The sequence below is a fragment of the Danio aesculapii genome, chromosome 24 (genome assembly GCF_903798145.1).
Source record: "Danio aesculapii chromosome 24, fDanAes4.1, whole genome shotgun sequence".
In the NCBI taxonomy this organism is placed as follows: domain Eukaryota; kingdom Metazoa; phylum Chordata; class Actinopteri; order Cypriniformes; family Danionidae; genus Danio; species Danio aesculapii.
In genome coordinates this window covers 10,508,991-10,521,663 of record NC_079458.1, presented here as the reverse complement: position 1 = coordinate 10,521,663, position 12,673 = coordinate 10,508,991, and positions in this window count along the sequence as shown.

Below are 12,673 nucleotides of genomic sequence, written 5' to 3'. Positions count from 1 at the left end.
GTTCTTTTGAAATGTTTGGGTAAAAAAAATACAACTTTTTTCCCTTTTGAACACAATATTTTTTATTTTGAGAAACATTTAAAATATTTTTGAACAGTAAACAAGTCAGGCTAAATGATTCAAATGAATTATTGACTTCTGCTGTCTTCATTTGTTTCAAAAACAGATTGTTTTTATAATTTAAAATGACATCTTTGGATATTTTTTCTGCTGGAGATACTGCTGATCGAAAATTTTGATACCTTGACTCTTACAAACCGCGGCATACCTTGAAAACAGTTATCATCCCATGCCTAGTATAAACCCTGCAAAATGAATATTTACTATACTTACCCTCAAGGGATTCTACACTCTGTAGGCAAACAAACAAAACAAACTCTTAACACCAAAGATATTTTAAAACGAATTCCATAGTAGGAGAAATAGAAAAAATAGGTTAATGAAGTATTTAATTCCAACTTTGGCCAATAGATGTCGCCATTAATCCAAATGTCTTTGGCGTTTTGACCGTAGTTAAATGTACAATTTAAAGTTTTGATTATAACAAGTGTATATTTTAACTAGATTAGTAGATTTCCTCGGGCGGATTAAGTTTTTTTACATTGTATATCGGGCTAAACTGCTTGAACTCTTAAATTTGAAATACATGTAAAAATGGTAATAATAGCCTAAGCGCGAATCTATTTATTTTGAAATAACGTTACCTAGTTAAACGCTCGAAACTAAACTGACCGTTACGAATATAACAGCTTTCCTCACTGCTTTCCTCACTTGCTCGACGACCGTGGTCAGTCACGTTCATTTTTAAACCACTTTCTCTTATAAATAGGTAAGAAACTAGTAATAAATAATAGATATAATATAATTATAATATAATAATAGATTCCAGTATTTCACAAATAGTGAACTGACATTGTTTACTGTCTGGACGAACGAAAGCTACTCGATTAGCCTACATAACGTTACAGTTGTTAAGTTGGTCTAACTATAACGTTACTAAGTAGCTGATGTCAATCTCATGTATGAATTCGACGGAAAAGCTAACTTTGTTGTCTCTAAATGTTTTTTAAAAACACGTAAAATATATCTCACGTCTTTTTTGGGATAAAAAAATAATTGAATCTTGACAAACGTTAAAAATCAGTTTTCTAAATTCTCTCTCTCTCTCTCTCTCTCTCTCTCTCTCTCTCTCTCTCTCTAGCATAAATTTACTCATTTATTAATTTATTTATTATTTGCTTTATTGGACATATTTCGTTTAAAGTGATATGGATGCAGGTGATTCAAGCCCACCAGTCACACAGTCTGCAGAAAACGCACAGGTAAGGGAAAAATTGTAAATTCATTTACGCTGGGTCAAAAACAACTACTCATTAACCATTAAAATCAATGTTCATAAATAAATGGTAATTAAAGGTGAGTAAGAAGTGTGGATTCAGGCACTTGTGTAGTATTTTGTCATATGTATTTGCTAGGGTTTATAAAAGTGGCTTAATATTTTGTGTCAAAATACTTAACTGTCTTGTATTTTTGTATTTTTAAAATACTGTGCTTTAAAATAGTGCTTTCTCAGTTATTTGCCAAGAAGATAAGTAGAAATTTGAAGAATACTGAAGAAGTTGATCAATGCGTGGAGTATGGATGGAAATTATGCATCACACATATAAAGAAAGTAAGAGACAGATAGTAGGGGTAGATTTGTGAGCAAGTCAAAGACAGGAAAGTGGTGATACCTTCAATATTTGCCAGTAGCTGATCTGCCTGTGCTCTTTATAGTTAATTACAAACTTTGACACAGTTAGTCAGCATGAGACTAAAATATTGAATAATACTCCAGACTGATCAAAAACTTCCAACTCAGATTTTATGGCAGCAAAAACAGAGAGCTATTTTTATTTTTATTATTTCTTTGAGATATCATCAACTTAAAATTATAAAGTTCTATCTGACATTTTTGTCAAAATTGAGTTATTCACATATTCTTATTAAATAACAACTGATTTACATCATGTGATGTTTATTTATAAGTTGTTTACATTTGAAGACTTTTGAAAACAAAAATCAAAAATTTTATCTACAAAGTCGAACACTAGCTTGGCTCTATAAGGTTCTTTCTCTGAGCCAATCAGCATTTCGAATGCATGCACGCGGGCCAATCAGAATCAGCTTTCTTTGACATTCCACTGAACTGCTCCGTTGACAGTGGGAAAGACTCACACCAGAAAATAACACAAAATCAGAAGCGACTAAATGATGCCGCACCACATAAAATTGAGCAGAAACCTGAAACTGAAAAGATGTGGGTAATTGTGATGATTTAGAAGCACTTTTTTTTGACATTTAGATGAAATGTTAAATTTTACATTGTTGAAAAAGAAACAGTTATTTCAAAATCTAATATATTAAATATGAAATATTTTTGTTTGTGTATATATACATAAGGTACGTGAGCTGTCACTGGGGTGCTACCTTTTGAATACCATATTAATACCTCAAGGGTACATATTGGTACCTAAAAAGTACAGAAATGTTGCTCATAATTTTTAGCTACTAATATTTACTTTTGAGGTACCAATATGGACCCTTTAAGTACAAATGCGTACCTTTTAAAATGGTACCACCTCAGTGACAGCTTGCGTATTTCTGAAAGTTTAGTCAGTGAAACATTTTTCAGTGTTACTTTAAACTCTATTGTTCAATGTCTGTTTTCTTTTAAAGTCTTTAAATTGCCTTGAAGGGCAAATACTTTAATTAATGAGGCATATAATTCAATAAATATAATTTAATAATTCATATAAAGTATATAATTCATATTAATCAAACAAAATCAACAGCTGCACTGGACAAAATATTTAGCACAGCCTTGTATGATTAATTTGAACAAGAAAAAAATAATCATCCTAAAACATTAATCATTCATTCATTCATTTTCTTTTCGGTTTAGTCCCTTTATTAATCAGGGGTCGCCACAGCAGAATGAGCCGCCAACTTATCCAGCATATGTTTTACGCAGCAGATGCCCTTCCAGCCACAACCCAGCACGGGGAAACACTCATAAATACTCATTCACACACACTCATACAATACGGACGATTTAGCTTACCCAATTCACCTGTACCGCATGTCTTTGGACTTGTGGGGGAAACTGGAGCACCTGGAGGAAACCCATGCAAACACGGGGAGAACATGCACACAGAAACACCAACTGACCCAGCCAGGGCTCAAACCAGCGACCATCTTGGTGTGAGGGTTCTGCTACCCACTGCGCCTAAAACATTAATTAAAAGCAAAAAACTTACTTTCTCAAAAAAGTTTACTTTCTTAAACATCAACATATTGTTACAACATCAATTTATATTTTTTAAATTAAATGAATAAGCAGACTGATTGTATTTCTCGAAAAGTAATGCTTCAATTAATGATCTGTCAGATAGAGCCTTATAATTCCAAGTGGAAAATTACTTTTAGAATTAGAAGGTTTTATCTGCATTTGCCCTGTTTTTTTAACCCCAATTTGCAAATTTAAGAGAATTTGATCATTTACATTTAGAGTACATTTAGGGTCTCTGTCATGTTAATGTATGAAAGAGGCAACGATATGTAACTACAAACTTTTATTTTGAAGGTAATGACATTGTAATTACATTGTTATAACATTGGATTTACATCTGAGATGTAATATGTAAATACAAACTTTTATCTTGTGTGCAATACTGTGCCGTTATATTGTAATTACATTGTAGTTGCATCCAAGAAAGTATTTATAAATGTAAATGTTTCTTTGTACATTGAATGTACAGTATTTGGTTATTTATATGTTTGGTTATTATATATAGAAAATGGAAATATACACAGTGCACATGTAATTACAAACATAATTGTTATGTCATTACAATTACATTGGCATTTATTGCAATTGCATCCAAGATAATATTTATAAACTTAAATGTTTCTTTGTGTATTTCATGTACAGTATTTGTGTATTTATATGTAAATATACACAGTGCATATGTAATTACAATCTTTTATTTTGGATGTAATTACATTGTCATTACATTATAATTACTATGTAACTACATTTTTACATTGTAACAACGTTGTATTTACATCAGAGATGTAATATGTAATTACAAACTTTTATCTTGTGTGCAATTACTGTTTGTTACATTGTTTTACTATGTCATTACATTGTAATTACATCTAAGATAATATTTATAAACAAATGTTTCTTTGTATATTTCCTGTACTGTACTTGTGGATTTATATGTAAATATACACAGTATATATGTAATTACAAACTTTTACTTTGGATAAAATGACATTATAATCACATTGTTAAAACATTGTAATTCTATCTGAGATGTAATTACGAACTTTTATCTTGTGGGCAATTACTGTGTTGTTACATTGTAATTGCTTTGTCATTACATTGTAGTTATATCCAAGATAATATTTATAAATGTAAATGTTTCACATGTATCACATGTACAGTAATTGGTCATTTATATTTGAATACATAAATATACACGGTACACATGTAATTACAAACTTAATTACTGCGTCATTACATTGTAATCAAATTGCTATTACATTATAATTACATCCAAGATAATATTATAAACTTAATGTTTCCTTATATATTTCATGTACAGGTTTTCTGTATTTATACATAAATATACGCAGTACATAGGTAAGTACAAATTTTAATTTGGCTGTAATTACGTTGTCATTACATTATGATTACTATGTAATAACAATGTAATTACAATGCTATAACATTGTTATAGCATTGTAATTACATTGCTATGGTGTTGTAATTACAATTTTATAACATTGTAATTACATCTCTGATAGTATTGCAAATGTCTTTTTGTATATTTCATGTACAGTACAGTATGTTTTATATTGTGTATTGAGAAGTACAATTGCAAAAATTATAGAAATGACTAAAACTGGAGATTTTAGTCGTTTTCAGAAATTGTGATTTTACATTAAGGATTGAAGATTTCAGTTGCAAAAATTTTGAAATAAAAGACTTTTAAGAGATGGTGGCAGTTTTCACAATCAAGAGATATAGTATAATATTCCAACTCATTATCTGCATTGAATGATACAGGGATTAAAGGGATTATCTTCAAGACAATAGTTTCTGTATGATATTTGTACAAAATCTAAAAATCTACAAAATACTAAAATCAAAGAGAAACAAAAGTTAAATTTTTTATGCTTAGTAGAGGTGAATGAGTTGACAGAGAAGATGACTTAAACTTGCTCAGAGAAATGCTGTGGCTGTCAAACATGGCTTCACTAAGCCAGTTTAACGGTAAAGGGATTGATCCAATAGCCTATTGATTAAAGGTTTGCAAAGAAATTTCACACTCCCTTGTAAATGTATTTGTAGTATTTTCAAAATACAAAAATACAGTATTTTATTTTGTTACATTTGTGGCTGCTGTATTTTGTAGTTTTCTTTGATACGCTTACAATTGAGGTATTTGGTATTTATTTTAAAAAACATTCCAATGTATTTTGCTCGTCCCTGGTTTACAAAAAAGCTAACAAAGCATTTTTAAACATTTTTTGCCCTCAAAAACCTCTCCAGATTTTTCTTCAAGTGTCATCGGCTACTGTCAAAGAGGAAAATTCTGGGGATCTGCCAGATTCTACCAATACACATAATGGTGACTTTCCAAAATTTGGAAATCAAGAACAGAAATCTGAAGTCGTGGAATCCTCAAGAAATATGTTCAACAATACCAGCACAGGCCCTTTCAGTGAGACATTACAAAGACATGTTTCATATGTACAATGGCTTTAAAATAGTTATTAGCATTTGTAAGTCATAAGAGTCATAAGTGTAGTGTTTTTAAATTGAGATTTTATAACTAGAAAGATTAATAAACAGGCTTTCTATTGATGTATACTTTGTTAGAATTAGACAATATTTGGCTAAGATAATAAAAAATCTGTAATCTGAGGGTTCACAAAAATAAAAAAAATGTATTATCTAAATGAAAATCTTAGCAATGCACATTACTCATCAAAATTAGAGTTTTTAAATATTTACTTTACTAAATATCTACATTGAACATGGTCTTTACATATTTAAATGATTTTTGGATAAAAGAAAAATCGATAATTTTGACGACCCAAACAATGTATTTTTGCTATTGCAACTTGAGACTGATTTTGTAGTCCACAGCAGACGCAGCATATGTATTTACTGTACAAAGGATGAATAATTAAAAAGAATATATTTGTTCACTTTTCCTTTAATTGCAATTACTACTACATGTGTGAACTGCATGACTAATATACACTACCTGACAAAAGTCATCGATCCCAGTTGTAATGTCATCACAAATACTGCAGAAGACCTATTGGAACCCGCATGGACCCACGATTCTCACAGAAATCAGTCGAGTTTGGTAAAGGAAAAATCATGGTTTGGGGTTATATTCAGTATAGGGGTGTGCCAGAGATCTGCAGAGGGGAGAGGGGAGAGGGGAAATTCTTCAGCAGCATAGTTGTAGTTCAGCCTCCACATCAAAGTTCCTGAAAGCAAAGAAGGTCAAGGTGCTCCAGGATTGGCCAGCCCAGTCACGAAACATGAACATTATTTAGCATGTCTTCGGTAAGATGGAGGAGGAGGCATTGAAGATGAATCCAGAGAATCTTGATGAACTCTGTGAGTCCTGCAAGTACGCTTTCTTTGCCATTCCAGATGACTTTATTATTAAGTTATTTGAGTCATTGCAGAGAAGTATGGATGCAGTCCTTCAGTCATACACAATATTAATTCTTTTTCAACTGCACCATGACTTGATATTCTATACTGTACATTATTTCTGTTCAGTGACAAGACTTTTGTCTAAGCAAGGTCAGACCTTACTGTCCTAATTAAATTATTAAAAATCAAGGCATGATCATATTTTATTTTGGTAAAATAAGCGTAGTCTAGAGCAGTGTTTCCTAAGCCTGTTCCTGAAGGCACACCAACAGTACACATTTTCCATGTCTCCCTAATCAAACACACCTGAATCTCCTCATTAGAACATAAGAAGAGACTCCAAAACCTGAAGTTAATTAGTCAGGTAAGGGAGACATCTAAAATATGTACTGTTGGTGTGCCTCCAGGAAAAGGGTTGGGAAACACTGGTCTAGAGGCCTTTGCCTTTCATATAAGCCACTTCTGATATTAAATGATCAACTAGAGGTCAAGTTATTATTTGTTGTTCCTAAAACTTGAATAGGCGACAAACTTTTGTCAGGTAGTGTAGTCTCAGGAACAAAAACGGTCAAGGTCAGTGGTCAAAGGCAGGATTTTGAATTACAAATGTATACAGTTTAGATTTTTTTTGTCCAAACCCTACTGTGTATCACTCTAAATACTTGGACCATTCTTTGATACTTCAAAATAATTTGCTTTTCACTGCCATGAAAGAGTTGACCAGGCCAGGACGTTTTTTATGTCCTCTATTGTGGCATAAAAGTAGAAAGTTGTAAGACAGAGGACGAGTAAATTATGCTAAATATGATTGAGGCCACTGTAGATAATTTTATAAACATTATTGTCTCAAATCAAAATGATATGCGCAATCATTTCCTCACATGTTTTTTGTTTTATTATTTTGAAGTCTCCATGAGCCCGAACGGTAGTGTCCACTTCATCCCCTGCCAGCAGAGATATGAAAACTTCTCTTCCTGGCCTAGATCTCCCATGATGCAGTTTGCTGTCCACTCCAGGAATGGCACTTACATCGTCTCTGACAATCAGGGCCAAGGTAATGACGTCATCACTTAGATCAACATTTAGCTGAGTCCATGGCATATTGTAATTACCGTTATTAGGATCTTCAGACTAGTAAAATGCATTCATAATTACAAACGTGTAATGTACAACTTGCTGCTGTACATACAATGTTTAGGACTTGATAGTGTTGCCATAGAAATACATTATTCTGAGGCCAAAGTCGTGAGCAGTTTTAAACAGAATGTGATGTCATCTTGAAATTACAGTTATTACGACATGACATCAACGCAGGCAGTTATTTTGGAATATACTAGCATTTAGTATAATGACATATAGACAATAATGTATGGTTCACCAAAATATCTAGTTTACTACATGACTTTAAGATGCCTTTTTTCATAGTGGTATACATTAAAGATGATTTAAGCTATTTTCTAAAAATTACTGGATTATATAATCAATTGCTTTATTATAAATTAATTATAGAACTGAAATTATTAAAATTATAGCTTTAAATGAAACAGAAACACAAAAACGTATATTCTGTATGGGTTTAAAGGATAATATTCATATATTTTATTTATATATTATATTATTGTTTATATATATATATATATATATATATATATATATATATATATATATATATATATATATATATATATATATATATATATATATATATTATTAAAACAAAAAAAAATAAAAAAAAAATATATATATGTATATAATGTAAACATATATTTCAATTTAACACTCCACACAGACCTATATATTTTGTACACATAAACATGTATACATTTCAGCGTGGGGGATACACATGAAAACACATGCTGTTCATCGTTCCCCCTAAACAACAAGTAAAAATGAAACTTTTTTTGGATGGGTGACACGGTGGCTCAGTGGTTAACACAGTTGCCTGTGCTAAGCAAGAAGGTAGCTGGTTCGAGCCTTTGCTGTGTCAGTTGGCATTTCTGTGTGGAGTTGCATGTTCTCCCCGTGTTAGCGTGGGTTTTCTCCAGGTGCTTCGGTTTCCCCCACAGTCCAAAAACATGCGGTACAGGTGAATTGAATAAACTAAATTGGTCATAGTGTATGAGTGTGAATAAGTGTGTATGGATGATTCCCAGTACTTGTTGCAGTTGGAAGGAATCTGCTGTGTATATGCTGGATAAGTTACTGGTTCATTCGACTGTGGCGACCCTGATGAATAAAGGGACTTAGCCGAAGGAAAATTAATGAATGAATGAACTTTTTCTGGATTATAAAAATTATTTTTATTCACATTTTTTTATTATTTTCCAGACAATTAAATGCATTAAATATAAATTAGCAAGGATTTTATTTAATGCACCAAAGTTATATTTAACATTTTCTGATTTCTTAACTCTGTGGTTAGAAACAGATGTTTCAATAGCATATACAGTTGAAGTCAGAATTATTAGCCCCCCTTTGAAAATCTTTTTCTTTTTTAAATATTTCCCAAATGATGTTTAACAGAGCAAGGAAATCCCGTATGTTTCACCGTATGTTTGATAATATTTTTACTTCTAGAGAAAGTCTATTTGCTTTATTTCGGCTAGTATAAAAGCAGTTTTGAATTTTTTAGACACCATTTTAAGGTCAAAATTATTAGCCCTTTAAGCTATATGTTTTGACCGTCTACAGAACAAACCATCATTATACAATAACTTTCCTAATTACCCTAACCTGCCTAGTTACCTAATTAAGCCTTTAAAACGTCACTTTAAGCTGTATAGAATTGTCTATAGAAAATATCTATTAAAATATTATTTACTGTCAGTCATGGACAAGAGATAAAATAAATCAGTTATTATAAATGAGTTATTAAAACTATTATGTTTAGAAATGCGTTGAAAAAATCTTCTCCTCAGTTAAACAGAAATTGGGGGAAAAATAAACAGGGGGCTAATAATTCTGACTTTAACTGTATATTCTTTGTGAATTAATGTGTCAAGTTTTTACTGCAAATGTCACATCAATAATGCTGGAATTCCTGCTCTTATATGATGTTTGATCAATTTAATGCATCCTTCATTAATACATGTATGAGGTCAAGGCATCATACATAAACATATAGTATAAAATATAAACAAATGACACTGAAAAGTAATGTATTCATATATTTTTAGTATATTTGAAGTCATAATAGAAAGTCCTATGCACAGGAAGCATTGCAACAAGCTTGTGTAGGCTGCTTTAGTCCAGCTCACTGTCTGAAGATGTGAATGACGGAGGAGTAGGAGGAGAGAGAGAGAGGGAGAGGGAGGCTGGCTCCGCTAGCCACTGCGTTAGCTGACATCAGTAGCCTAATGATGTCATAGTGGATGTCAATGGCCGCCTGACAGTGACTGCACACTTAGCTTGTGGTTTTGGCCGGCATTGCTTTCTGACAGCAGAGAGATACAGACTGAATTTCAGCTCACTATACATGGCTGTGACCGGAGATGAGACAGAAATCAGGTACGTCATGCTATGTTTTTGGGCGGCTCGTATTGTGTTTTAACATTGGGAAGTTGGTTTAAATAGTTTGGAAATACTTCAGGGAGGCTTGTTTGGGGGATTTTAGTCAGAGATTTTAAGCAGACAAATGCTCAAACAAAACTTGAAGAGGGAAAACACACATCTGATCTCACTCTGGAATCATTTTTTTTCATTGTGTTCCTGCAGTGAATCATCTCTGCGGCATGCAACAAGCTTGAAAGAAGACATTTTCACATTACTGAATTTTTGACTTCTGTTGAGTTCGCTCATTTCTTTCAGCACCCCTCTCTCTCTCTCTCTCTCTCTCTCTGAAAAGCGTGAATGCACTGCCCACTCACAGTGCAGCCGACGTCATCTTGTTTCCTGGAATTGTACACCAGCAGGAAAATGTAAATGCTGAACGGCAAATAAGATGTACATTGACGTCATTCCAGAGTCATGCTGTGATCTCAGGCTGAGCAGAACTAGCAGATTATTCATCTCTCAGACTGGAGCGCGGTCTCCACGGAGACCAAATGAATCATGTGCAGAAATCCTCTGCACTGATCGTAAGCTTTGTAAATTGGTTTCATTTCTCTCAATCAACAGAGAACTTTTGATCATGCAAGTCCCTCATGTGACCTGCTGCTCATTTTAATTTGCGACCGTGAGCACATAGTTTGTGGCTACAGGGGAAAATTGAATCACTAAAGCTTTCATAATGGCAGGATGGTCGCACGTTGAGCCATGGATGAATATTTCATTGGTGTGTAATTCAGTTTATAACCTCACCACGAGCAGATCTGTGTATGATCTACCACTGTGATGGACCTCAGAGTGCTTGCTGATCTTCATAGATATTAATTGTCTACTTATGGTCCTTGCAGACATTTGATTCGGTTGAACTTTAGGTTTGTTTACATGGTGGTATTCCTGAAGTCAAACAGAGCTTCGTGTCAGTGCGATCTTATTTAATCTATATAATTTAAATAAATCTATTCACTATTTTAGATATGCGTATAAGAACGAGAAGTGTACTGGCACATTCTTGCTAGAAATTTAAGACAAATGCCAATACGTCATCGCAGATTAACCACATGATTACATTGCTGCTGGAGATTAGCAGTTGCAGTTGTCAACCACAATGACGTCTAAATGTCACCGCACTGATATGTGATATGGGTTGATTTAACAGGCTCAGTCGCAGAGTTTTGATTACATTTTTTTCCACTAAAAATTAGGTCACCATTAGTGTTATGATGACAAAAAAAGATTGTGTAACTCAATATACTAAATTTCCTTAAATAATTAGTTGTTTTTGTTTAGTAAAATAGTAACTCATCTATGCAGTGTTTATTTATTTATTGGTTGGTTGATTGGTTTGTTGATTGATTGATTTATTGATTGGTTGATTGATTAATTGATTGGTTGGTTGATTAATTAGTTGGTTGATTGATTGGTTGGTTGGTTGGTTGATTGGTTATTGATTGGTTGATTGATTTGTTGGTTGATTGGTTGGTTAACTGATCGATTGATTTGTTGATTAATTGATTGGCTGATTGGTTGGTTTGTTGATTGATCGATGATCGATTAATTGATTGATTGGTTTGGTTGGTTGGTTGATTGATTGGTTGGTTGATTGATTGATTGGCTCATTAATTGATTGTTTGGTTGGTTGAATTGATTGGTTTGTTGATTGAGTGGTTGATTAATTGGTTGGTTGGTTGATTGATTGGTTGGATTGATTGATTGATTCGTTGGTTGGTTGATGGTTATTGATTGGTTGATTGATTTGTTGGTGATTGGTTGGTTAACTGATCGATTGATTTGTTGATTAATTGATTGGCTGGTTTGTTGATTGATCGATCATTGATTGATTGATTTATTTGTTGGTTGATTGGTTGATTAACTGATCGATTGATTTGTTGATTAATTGATTGGCTGATTGGTTGGTTTGTTGATTGATTGGTTGGTTGGTTGGTTGGTTGGTTGGTTGATTGATTGATTGGCTCATTAATTGATTGTTTGGTTGGTTGATTGATTGGTTTGTTGATTGATTGATCGATCGATTGATTGTTCAACAGCTGTAATTCACAATTATGTTGGTCATGCAATGGCTTTTTTCTTTGAAGTCCTGATTTAAAATAAATGGCCATTAACAAAGCCAAACAGAATCTGCAGAGAAGTTTGTAACAAATCTGTGGATTTATGTGGACTGATTTTGAGAGCATTGAAACTAAAAACTTTTTAATTTTTAAAATTTTATTTAAGGTTTTCAATGAAAATTTAATTACGTACATCCCCTTGTTTGGTAAACAAAATAAACTAAAATACAGAAAAGATTACTTTACAAACTGTACTGTAAATCAGTCATATAAACTTTTGCACATTATTCAATAATTTATTCATTCATTCAGTTTCTTTCGGCTTAGTCCT